Genomic DNA, 12,721 nt, shown 5'->3' with positions numbered 1-12,721 from the left:
CTCTCTCTCTCTCTCTCTCTCTCTCTCTCTCTCTCTCTCTCTCTCTCTCTCTCTCTCTTTCTCTCTCCCTACATGGAACCACCATTCTCCTCGTGTGACGCTGCCGGCGTTCAGGGCAGGAGGAGGATGAGGAGGAAGCTCACGTAGGTTACTCCTTTCTGCCGGCAGAGGATATTGTGATTTTAGCGTCTGTGTAATTATGGAAATTAGCGACATGGAAAGCCTAGGATAAAAGGGTTGATTATAATCCGGGCGCGGGAGTGAGGACCGACCCGAGCGTCTCGCTCCTCCGCGTGACCGTAGATTAAAACGCTCCTTCTACACTCGCGCCTTTACTTCCACCAACTATCCCCTATCCTCCACCCGCTACACATCCACCCCTCGCGCGCTGTGTCCCCCATATAACCCCTATGGACTCTGAGAACCGTCCGCTCTTTCCCCCTCGCGTTTTCGTCGCGAATTCTGCGCTATCATCCTGCCTGTATCTAGAATCACTGGCGATATTAGGATCGAGTTTCCTCTGCTTTGTATACACGCTTACCAGCTGGAGGCGTTTAGAATTTCGTCTGCTGGGAGATGAATTATAAATGACACTTCTCTTTATCAAGGCGCGAAATGCGTCTCTTAGAAGTAGCGCGCATTAACGTCGGCAAAGTACGTTCCATTGCGACGACATACGTCACATCATCAGTAATTCCTTAGCAATTCTGTATTATTAACATTGAGTTGGTAACGTCGAAAATATCAAAGAAATTTCGATACATTGCTCGAGATATACGTAATCACTTTCCGTCGGGAAGATTAATCTCCAGTCTCGCAAAACAATAAGTCAGTCGACCGTCTGCGTCGGGCCCTTCGTCCCCTCCCCCTCGCCCCTTCGTGTTTTTGGGGTTGTGTGAGAGAACGGAGGAAAAAAGCGAGAGAGGAAAGAAGAAAAAATGGCGAACCCAACGAATTGCCTGCCACGAGGTTGGCTGGTCGGGTTGGGGTGCAATCGCAATCCAACCCTACGGTAGCACCGGAGCGCTTTTCACCCCCGCGCGCATCGCCGCGACATTGGCGTAGATGCGCGCACCCTCTTCCTCGCTCTTTTCCTTTCTCTCCCTCTCGTGTTCCCGTCCGCTCCCACTTTGATCCTCCCGCCGTCACTCCCTACCTCCTCCTATTCCTCCTCACTCTCTTTCTCGTTCTCTCCTCGACGCTTTTTCCCATCTGGCTATTGGACTACCGCGGTGTTTCAAGCGGCGGGCAGGAACCTATGATGTGATCGGGTATCGAATATCGGCTGGCTCTCCCATTGGTCGTTCACCGCGCACGGTCGCAGCACCGGCGCGGCAGTTACGACTGATTTGTTACGTAAAAACGTCGATAGCTTCTATACCCTCTCTTGTCCCACCCTTCGGTGCGCGCCCTCTCGCACAACCGCCCTCCATCCCGCCGTGCCCTACTCGCTTACCACCCACCTCGCCTGGCCACCCCTTCGACGATCCTCGACATACCGCCACCGCCCCCAACGGGTTCCGCTTGTGATAGAGAAAAGAACGAAATAGGGAAGAAAAGACAGAGAGGGAAAACTCTCTTCTTTTTTTATCGGCGCCGTGCGTTGCTGCTTGCTCGTTCGGTTGGGTGCGAACGCATTGTCGAAGAAATGGCCAGTAGACGGGACGACGTTTTTCATCTAGATGAAGATTTCGTTTTCAAGCATTTCCCCACTCAAATCGTCATCTTGATAATGATTGAACAAATTGATAATAAATCGATAATAACATATAAATAACAAATAAGAACATGAGTACAATCAATATGTGTACATGTTTAATACACATTAATCTTTAGTATATTTTTCTGTGAATTTTACTTTTTAAGTAAATCTTTAACAGTTTTGTTTCATAAATATTAAATATATATTTAATTAAATTAATTAAATATATTAAATTAAATTATTATACCAAAAAATATCGCGAATATTGGATTTGATTTAATTCAATATCTGCTTGTATATTTAGATGTAAGTTAAAAAATTATATTATTGATAAAATTAAAGCAAAACTTAATTGCTAATATAAAATTTATATTATCATCAATGTGCACAATAAGTCAGTATTTGTTACTCCAAATATAATATCGTTCAGTAATGCTGATGTATATATAACATATGACAGAGAAAACAGAGAAAACAGAGAAAGAGATAAAATATTTTATAGTACCAAAGAATACATTAATATGTTGCAACTGTAAAATGATATGAGCCGTATACTTAGTGACTATATCCACTCAAGGGCGTGCAACATTATCTTTGCAATTTGCCTGCTTTTCAAGCTCAATTCTACTCTCCTTGTCTTGCACGCTTCTAGACTACTTTCTCTTATAGTTCCTTGGTAAAACTTCTCGACAGAATCTTGTAGAAAAAAAAAGATGCGGTAAATTATACTTAAGCACTCCTTCTAATGGACTATAAACCGAAGCATTTGTGTGTATCTATATTTGCAGTTCTGCGCTAACGACGTAAAGTAAAATCCACTTGTCGACTTTGTAATTTAATAATCACGAAAGAGCGCAAGGAGGATAGAATCCGAGATCCAAGCCAGTGAGCGCGTCGGGACGAATTATTTATCCTCGTATATCAAACCGTATAATAGTGATTATACAATTTCAGTATCTCATGCTATCAACCTATCTCTCACGCGTCATACATTCGTCATTTAGACCGCGATCGTTTCAGATTTATCAGGATATATATAAAATGAGAGTTTTTAATGTCGTTTCGTGTTTCTGTCGCATGCCGCGAACATCGAACGAGATCCAGATATTACAACTTGAGAACGCGAGAAATGAAAGTTCTCGCATCGGGTGAATTTTAGTGTGACATCGAGACTATCGCGGGTACCTTCCTCTATCGTTGCCCCCGGCCAAAGGTAGAAACGCGTTACGATACTGCGTAGTGACCGTATTGTGGAATCGTATTCAATGGCGCTCCGCCATTTAACACCCCGGCAAGCCGCGAAGTTTCCTGCAATGAAAGCACCAGCGCGGAACCTATTGTGAAAATATCTGACCACTGTCCGGTGCAATGAGGTATGGCCGTTCTCGGGAGTGTTGGCTCGTCGAATATGGTGCGCGCGGCGAGTACGTGTATGGGCCCGGTTATGTGTGCAACGACATCGACCGAAAATATTTCACGCAAGCGCCACTAAAGAGACATAAACGCACTTAACGACAGGTCCACGTCGTGATATACAAACCCGCGTTACAGTCCATTTTAACGGCACCGAGATATTAATCGACACCGACGCTAGGATAATTCACGTTGCGCCGGTATTAAAATAATTCTTCTCAACCGATTCTGGAAATTATGTACCGCTGACAATGAGCTGTCGTGCGATTAAAGAAGCAGCGTGAATTAACGATCAAACGTTCAACGCCGAAATGATATCGTTGCACGATATGTAGACCGAGAGAAATTATCACTTATGAAGCATTGACTGCCAACGTGCTTCTATAGAGATTATAGAGATTATTTTAAACTTAATATAAGTATATAGAGATACATATTTCAAAATTAAATATATAAGATAAAAAGATTTATCGATGAAAGTTAACTACAGCAACAAGATAAAACTGGAAAAGTTGATTACAGCAAAATTATATATATACATAGTCTTGTATATCATTCTACAAAATATTATGTTGCTATAATACAACATATTTTTATCTTTTAGATAACTTTATTTATATAACTTTATTATTTTTTATTAGAAAAATCGTTACACATGATCTCTGAAAATATTCATTAAAAATCACTGTGTCGTTACAACAACGAAACTATTTTATTTTTACTTTCCATACGTTGCTAAAACAAAAATAAAGATCGCATGAAAAGAAGAAATACGAATGATTCTAATGGGGTCAAAGAAGAATAGCAATGAAACTAAAAGAGAGAGAGAAAAGAGGAAAAGCGAGAGAAAACAGTAATGTGGCGCGTAACCATGGAATGAACAAAGTACAACGATGCGAGAAGAGAGCGCAGACTCAATATCTCCGAACCGAACTCTCCGATAGGTCGAGGTTCGACTTCGAGGGTGGGAATAGATTTCCAATCGCGCGGGGGGTGGTCCTACAACGGCTCGGATGCTCGCTCAGCACGCAGCACCCCCGGTAAACTCCTGCCCGCCTGGCGTTGGCAGAGGGGTCCACCCTTTCCTGTATCGATGGACCAACGCACCTACACGCAACCCCGTTCCCTCCTCCGCATACGTCGCGAAAGTGCTACACCCCCTTTTGGACTCTACGTCGTCAGGACAGACTGCCCGCAGCGAGACGGAGAGAGCGCCGAAGAGGAGTGGCGAACCAGCACGAAGAGGAGACACAACTCTATTGACCAGGGTTCGATGCGCGCATCTGGGCGTAACCCATTCGTTCGTTCCGTCGGACCAGAGAGGGCGAAGAAGAGGGAGAAAGAGGGAGAGAGAGAGAGAGAGAGAGAGAGAGAGAGAGAGAGAGAGAGAGAGAGAGAGAGAGAGAGAAAGAGAGAATACGAAATAGAGAAGGAGTAGTGAAGCAATGGTAGAGAGAGAGAGAGAGAGAGGAAGAAAGAATGTGGGAGGTAGAATAGCAAGAGGGTGAGAGAGAGAGAGAGAGAGGGGAAAGAAAGAGAGAGAGGAAAAGAGGACTGTGCCGCGCCTGCGAATTGTCGTCAGGGCGACGGCGACACTGGAAAAATCGAACTGAAATAAACCGAAGCGTTTTCTTCGCGGAGCTCGAGCACGAGCTTTCCCTCTCGCTTGTTCTTTCACAATTTTCTCAACTCTCGTCCCTGTCCCCCTCGTTCCGTCGACCGACTCGTCTTGCCTCCTTCTATCATCCTACCTCGTTCTCCCTGCCTCCCTCTCTCCCTCCCGCCCCGACCTCCTTCTCGTTTTCCAGTACTTCTCTTTTCTTCCGCCTCTGCTTCTCCTACCTAGGCTGGCTCCGTTCCTCTCCCAGGCTCCCGGAGTTTACTCTGTTATTGCCAGACCGTCCAGGACGACTGCGTTGGACTTTCGACGTCGATCGCTAGACTTCCACCTTATTCCGCCTTTCCGCGGTCAATATCCTTTTGCACTACATCTTTATTATGTCTGCCGTTCTATGATATGTTATACGATACGCTGGCATACTCTACATTATTTATTATATTATTTTTAATCAATTATATAATTTTATTAACATTTTATTATCATCTGAATTATATGTATTTAACATTCATTATTATTACATGAATACTTTCATCTATAATTAACTTGTTAACTTTAACATGCAATAATTTTTTTCATAGATTTTTTAACAGCGCTTTGTACTGCGACTTAATCATACGTTTTGTAAAAAAATAAAATTAAATTCGAAATCAATCAAAACGGATCAATGACATTTTTACACTTAAAAAATTGACATGCGTAAAACGAGAACGAGAATGTTAGCTGAAATAATCTCGCGGATAGAAAAGTGGAGAATCGTTCCTGTAGAAAAGGAGGTGAAGCCCTCATCTCTCGTCGTAGATCTTCAAAGCTCGTCGCAACTTTCAGCGGATGAGTTGTTGGAGCGATTTAGGCGTTACCGCGGGAATGGTCTTTTCGCCTCTTCGCACTGCGCTCCTTCCGCTTTCTCTTGGTCGTTCTCGCATATCTGCCCTGTCGAGTTTTGTCTCTCTCTTTCCTCCCCTCCCCTCTTCCCCTTTTCCTCTCTCCTTCTCGCTTCTTCCCGTTAGGTCTGGCAGACTCTCTACAAGCCGGAGAGAGCCACGCCGGTATTTACACGTCTCCGTGGCGCGCGAAACAAAGAATTATTATTTGTATGCCCTCGTGGGTGGCGGAGGATTTTGCAGTTCACAAACTAAGTTAGCAGCTACAACTCCGTGGCTTGGTTTGGAGGTGCCGGTAGTGGATAGGAGTCGCGGGTGAAGAGAAGGGTGGATGCTGGTGTCCGGAGGTGTCGGAGGAGGAGAAGAACGGTGGGTGCCTGCCCATCCGCCCGCTCCCGCCAACTTGCCTCTCTCTACGGTTTCTGAGATTATGTGTTGCGGATATACGGGAGTTACAGCCCTCCGTCCTGATGTCGGAGGAGGTCTACGTACGTATGTGCGCGCAGCAACTCTCCTCTTCGCTCTCTCACCTCGGCGCTCTATATATTTTTCTCCCTTGTCTCTCCTTTCGAGCAGCACGGTAGCGCCCATTGTATTTTCGCACGAGTGTACACTTTTATAAATCGTCTGACGTACCGGGCCACCACCACCACCACCACCACCACATCGCCACGCGAGCCGGCACCGGATTAGATTAGCAGTGAGTTATAACGCCTCGGAGGAGCGAGCGAGAAAAAGAGCGTGCAGGCAAGGGAAAGAGGCATCTTTCTTTCAGAGCCCTAATACGTGAGTCCGGGAGACCTTTGATCCATTTTGGAGTAGACGGACCATAACGAAAATAGATCTAACTGTTATGCACGCGGAAACTTGAGATAAATTCTTTGTACTTGAAAATAGCAGACATATTTATTGCGATATTCGCTCGCTAGATTATGATATGTTTTATTGAATCCACTATTATATTTACTACTCGAAGAGAAATTTGCAAATTTTATACTTTCTTCAAAGTGTAACAAGGCAAGATGAAGTCAAATAAAGGAAAGAATTTATAATTGCTAAAAGTTGAGAGGAATGATATATAGATAAATTGCCAAAGTTTAATAAACACCGCAATAACTAACAATATATGAAATCCACTGGATAAGAAATTAGTATTCCGAGTCATTACCGTCAAGTACACGATTTTATTAACTCAAATTCACTGCGTCACTTCCTGAAGCACGCTGCCCTACTTGGTGCTGTACTAATAAGCTTTCATAACGAACAATCTTGTAACCGAAGTATTTCCAAGCAGGATGCAAAATCTCTACAATCAGGTCGTACAACCACAAAATAACTTCGTCCCGGCGAACTTCGAAAAACTTTTCGCTCGCGAAGATTGGGAATAAGAATGCCGAGGTTTCCTGGGCGCGAGTTTCTTAGTTCGGTATCTAGCGAAAGGAAACGTAAACTGAGAGAAATTCACCGGCGCTCGAAGTCCCCGAGAGGTCCTTGTCTGGGGACTACCACCTTCTCCTACGGCGAACAGGCAGTCGCGATGGGAAGGTCGGTCGGAGGTATTGATCTCAACTCTTGCTTTTCTCAACTTTTTATCCGGCACAGCCAACCGCCGCGTCGGACGACGACGCCGGCGACGGACCTAGGAGCTGGTAAAGCCACAACTTACTTCAATTCCTCATTCCCGTGCGAATTCTTAGCTTGAACTTATGACCAACTCCTAACCCTGCAGCTGCGGACTTCGAGTGTCGCGAGTCTCTTGAATTCTTACGAAGTCTTACCGAAGTCTATCTTAAGAAACCTTAACTTTAGTCAATATTTCGATTTGTCACAGCAAGATCAGTGTCACCTTTTAAATCTCTATTATTTTTATCTGTATTATTTTTAAACGTTGTGCATAATTTCTTTTTATATAAATGTTTTCTATTTAAAGAAGAAAGAAAAAACTGATAATTTGAGTTTCAAAGTTAGAAGTATGGAAATGTTCTTTCTTGTTTCATATTTTCATGACAATTGGAAATATGTTTTATTTGTGTTTATAAAAAGTTAATTTTATGAATATATTTTATTATGTATATATGTGTGTGTGTGTATACACACACACACACACACACACACACACACACACACACACACACACAATATATATTCATTCGCGATGGGAAGGTAAAATTAATTTTATATACATTTATACTACATTTATGTAAAATGTATTATACGTACGTCTACCTTCGTCTTATGTTTTAGGAAAGCGATCTTTCCGACGTTGCTTCATCGACATGCACGCGAGTAAAAAAGCACGCCAACGAGTTAAAAACATGTACGATGGTAGCAGGAAAAGCAGAACAGGTAATCGTGGCCGCAGGGTATATACTCTTTAAACTTAAAATTCAGTTTTTGTAATATAATCTGTAATCAAGCATCCATGTAATCTCTCATATTTTTCCTCCGCATGATAAGATATGATGTATTGATTTATATTTATAATATAATTTATTTCGATACAATGACTATTTTGCATCGCCGATATATTTGTGGAATCTATATTCTTATTATATATAAAATTCGCCTGAATTTTCTTACATTTCAATATTCATAAATTATCTATTTCACTATTTTTTTTTAATGTTAAATCATTTATAATTTTCCTTTTTACAAGTATTTCGTTTTACAAGTAAATATTAAAAATTGATTCAATGAACTAAATAATTATGATCTCATATTTTTTATTTAAATTCGTTCGTAATTTTCAATTTATCTTTTCTTATCCGTAAAGAATAGAAAATTATTTTTTAATTTTGATTCTTATAATAGTAATAGAAATTACAAAAATTCTCAGAAGACTAATATGTCGATAAAAGAAGATATCATCGGTAAAATGCGAGAAATATGTCCCTCGAATATAGCGGAACGTAGTGAATAATCGCACTCCGAGGCTGGTTGCTTCTTCAGAATTAAAATTCAGTTTCGCGGTCTAGCTTGTAAGCAAGGTACGAAGCAAACTTTCATTTCCCATCCGGTGAAATATCGTGTATTTATTTGTCTGTGAAATCCTCGGTTCCTCGTCTCACCCACCACCTACCCTCCGACACCCCCAGGCTTCGGCGGTGTAGCGCCTCTTTTGGGCACGAGAGCCCGCAGAAACCGTGCTGCTGCGCCGAGGCGGCAGCTATCTACGTTTCTACCGTTTTCACGAAATTAATATATCCCTCATATACTTTGCATATTATTGCAATATTCCGTAGCTATTACTCGTCCGCCTTTTCCTACTTCCCCGCCAGTACCCACCTCGCCCCGTCAGCGCCCGCGATACGCCGAGTCGAAAGATGTACTGATTCCGCATCCCCAACCAAAAGTAGATCTCCGCTCCACATTCCTAATTCTCGTCGTCTCGTATCGTCTACTTCTGTTTGAAATATCGTCGACTCTGTTCCGTAATCGCGCTGATTATTTAACGTCAAAAGTTGAAGTAAGATATATGTATATTGTTCGTCTAGCGATGCGAGTCGAACGAATATCGTTACTGAAAATAATTTCATAATTAAGAATATTTATAGTAAGTATTTTAAAAATTAATATCTCTATTTTATTATATTTCACGTCTCTAAAACAGTCAGAAATTAGAAAATATTTTAAGAATCTTACTTTTTTAAGTTCTATATTTAATAACCATAATTTGTGAAACTCATGATATACAAATGTATAATATTCACTAGATGTCATATACTCAAAGTACAATTCTGTGACAGTAATATTTAGTCATTTAATTTCATAAAAGCACACGATTCGTATCCAATTACAGATTGTGTTACATCTTCTATTGAAATAGAAAGATGTCTAAAGCCAATTATAGGCGTACAATAGCTTCGGTTTAAATATAGCGTTTTCGTTTTATCAGAAACTCTGTCAGTAAAGAGAAGATTAATTCTCAGTCGGTTCAGTGACATCCGTAGTTAGTCTAGAAGTAGCTACGTCTGACCTCTTTCTATTTAAAGTACTATCGCCCAATGAAGAATTCTAATTAAAATCAGCAATTCGATCGATATTAAAATTGTCAAAACTTGAAATCAATACTTCTACATAAGTGATAGCCCGTTGGTGAAAAATTTAAGAGTATATAACATGCTCTTTCAAGTACAAAAAATCTGACATGATGAAGGACACAAGAATGTAAATAATGCAATAATAATCCTACGACTAATAACGAATCTAATGTGTATAATTTACCACACTACATTTTGATAATTTTAACGTTTCCTTGAAAATAATTACGATATATCATAAATATGAATCGCGTTCGTGTTCAGTAAGCAAGATCGCCAGGTTTATATCATCACCTTGTTAGACAAAATAATATAAAGTAAGTATACAGTAGCCTCATGATCAGCTGTACAGCGAATTAGTAGAAAATACATAGCGTAACCGAAAATAGTTTCTCTTCTTCTACGGTTAATTTAATCTAGACACAAAGTTAGCTCGTACGCGTTAACCCGTTGCTGCCAAAATAGCAACTTAGTTCCTAAGCTAATATGTAACTGTCTTGCATTGAGATAATTAATGTTTACATTCACATACGCACATATTGGATTCTAAATCTTCTTGCTGCGAACACGCTGGGCGTTCATGCGTGCGACATGTACCTTCTTTCGATGAATTTGCCAGGTCTGTTCGACTAGCGGAAATTTTCGTAGGAATATAATTACCCTTCCAGCGTAAACAGCATACTATTTTCCAAGAATTCAAATGACTGTTGACAAATACGATTGCAAGAAGCGTGGAAATTAACATTAAAATCATTTCTAGACTCTACAGGATTCGAAAAGTAGGGATACTTGCACTAAATATACATTCGTATATTTAAATTTAAATTACTATTAGGCATATTCCTCGATATAAATCAATTATTTTGCAGCCTGCATAATTTGTCCGTATTTTAACCACTCGCAATCATAATTTCAAATCGATACGCATTGCTTGACAAGTGGGCTTCTGCTTAATTTAAACTCAGATGGCCCTTTCTCTCTGTCTCTTCTTATTCAGCCTTTATCCATCTCTTTCTCTCTCACATTTGCATCTGCTAAGTGATAAGTAAACCCCCGTAAACATATCCGGACAGACGATAAGCGTGAAATAAATCGCGAAACTTTAAGTAGTTATAAATCTATACTTACACTGTCGAGAGAGAAAGAGAGAGAGAGGGTGCGGAAAAGGAGAAGGGAAAGAGGAGTTTCAGGTTCGAAGGAATGAAAATCAAGAACGGGAGGTTGAAGGAGAGGGAAATGAGAGAGGTTAGAAAAGGAAGTAAACATAGCGGGAGGCATAAAATATAATTGCGGATGGCGTCACTGTCTTGAACGCCCTTCGCGCCGATAGAACACCACTGCTACTCGCTTCTCGCATTTTAATGCCTAAATTATGTTCGGCATTAGAGAGATAGACAGCTGCCTCAAGAAAGCCCCATTGATTGCGACTCTAGATGTCGAATTAGTTTGCGTCTTTGTCCCAACGAGTTTGTTATTTGCTAACATAGTGCATATAAAATGCGAAATACTTCGAAATTGTTCCAAGTTTCACTAACATATATGTAAAACTATGATGAAAACGGATATATCTATGTATAAAAACTTAAAGAAAGTGAAAGACAATAATCTTTTTCAAGAAAAATACGAGAATGAATCCCTTTTAAACACAAATCTCACTGAAAATAGTCATAATACTACGATATGCCGACTACATTGTGTGTTATCACGCGTAATTATTCGCTGCAAAGAATCATAAAACAACATTGTAGCAAACGCTTACATTAGAAGTACGTTTACAACTGTAGATTCTCTCGCGGTATTAAGTTCAAAGGACGAGATTCATGATTCGCAGGCTGATTTGCTGGAGAACATTTGTTTAATTAGCTCGCGCAGTCGCTGACCGCGGGGACATTCGCGCTCGTCGTCTGTCCGTAGTGCGTTAATAGGCTCGCACTTCCAAATGGATTTCGAGATTTATGCTAACGCGCCACATTTATTCGCGTACCGTGGCTCTCGGATCCATGTTTCGCAATGCTACCATACGCAGACACTACGTAGCCGTTACCTGACACGCGCATATGAAGCGATCATTAATAGGATGTGTACTTGTACAGATTTGCGCGAGATAGACTCCAAGTATCATAATGCGAAATAATACGAAAGTCAAAAGGACAAATCGTTACAAACAGAATTTCCTGAGATAGCAATGCTACAATACACTTAAAAATAAGATTGACGATAATATATTCGTAAGATTTATTGTCGTTTAAAAAGATGAGAATTGAAACGAGGGCGACCAAAAACAACGCGAGAAAAATATTTTGTATACAAATGTAAAAGCTTAATAGTATCGACGCAGAAAACTGCGCAGCGGGAAAATGTTTTAGGAATATTAGTAAGCAGAACAGAGGGAAAGTGGTGGGTCGAGAGCTCGTCTCCCGGAGGGTGAAATGCAGGAGATTAATTTACGGTGAAAGATAAGGAAGAACAGAGCGAGGTCCTCCTCTCATCCGACAGGATTCGATTGTGTCTCACGGGGCAATAAATGTATTTCAAGCCGCTCATGCCGACCATCCCATCCGTTGTAAAATATATCCATTGTTGTTGTTGCAATTAGTCATGCGACGACGACCGCGTCTCGCAAAGAACCAAATAATATATGCTCCCGATATAAGCAGAGGACGTTTATTTTCAGTCATTTCCAGCGAAAAGATGCAATGGCGTAAGGGAATGGCGGCGAAGTAGAGCGCGAATAAGAGACAAAGAATTTCATTCAACGTTCTACGAGGATCCGGCGCGGATCCTCGCGGCCAAAGATTAAATGATGCAAAAACATTTAATCGTGAATCTCTTTACGTAAGTCTTTACCAAATGTAAATAATTAATGCAACTGCGGACGCTTTTTATTTTATAGTTATTTTGTATCTATCAATCATTAGAGTAACCAAAAAGTTTAATCTTCTGGCTGATGCCAAAATCTGTGACACGATTACTGACGCTGAGTCCGTAAGATTTAATTTATGTTAATTAAAAGACATAAAAAAGATAGAAGATTATATTAATTAATTTTTAGGAACCAAAATGA

The sequence above is a fragment of the Atta colombica genome, unplaced genomic scaffold (assembly GCF_001594045.1).
Source record: "Atta colombica isolate Treedump-2 unplaced genomic scaffold, Acol1.0 scaffold155, whole genome shotgun sequence".
In the NCBI taxonomy this organism is placed as follows: domain Eukaryota; kingdom Metazoa; phylum Arthropoda; class Insecta; order Hymenoptera; family Formicidae; genus Atta; species Atta colombica.
The sequence above is the reverse complement of the archived record's forward strand: the minus strand, read 5'-3'. Positions refer to the sequence as shown.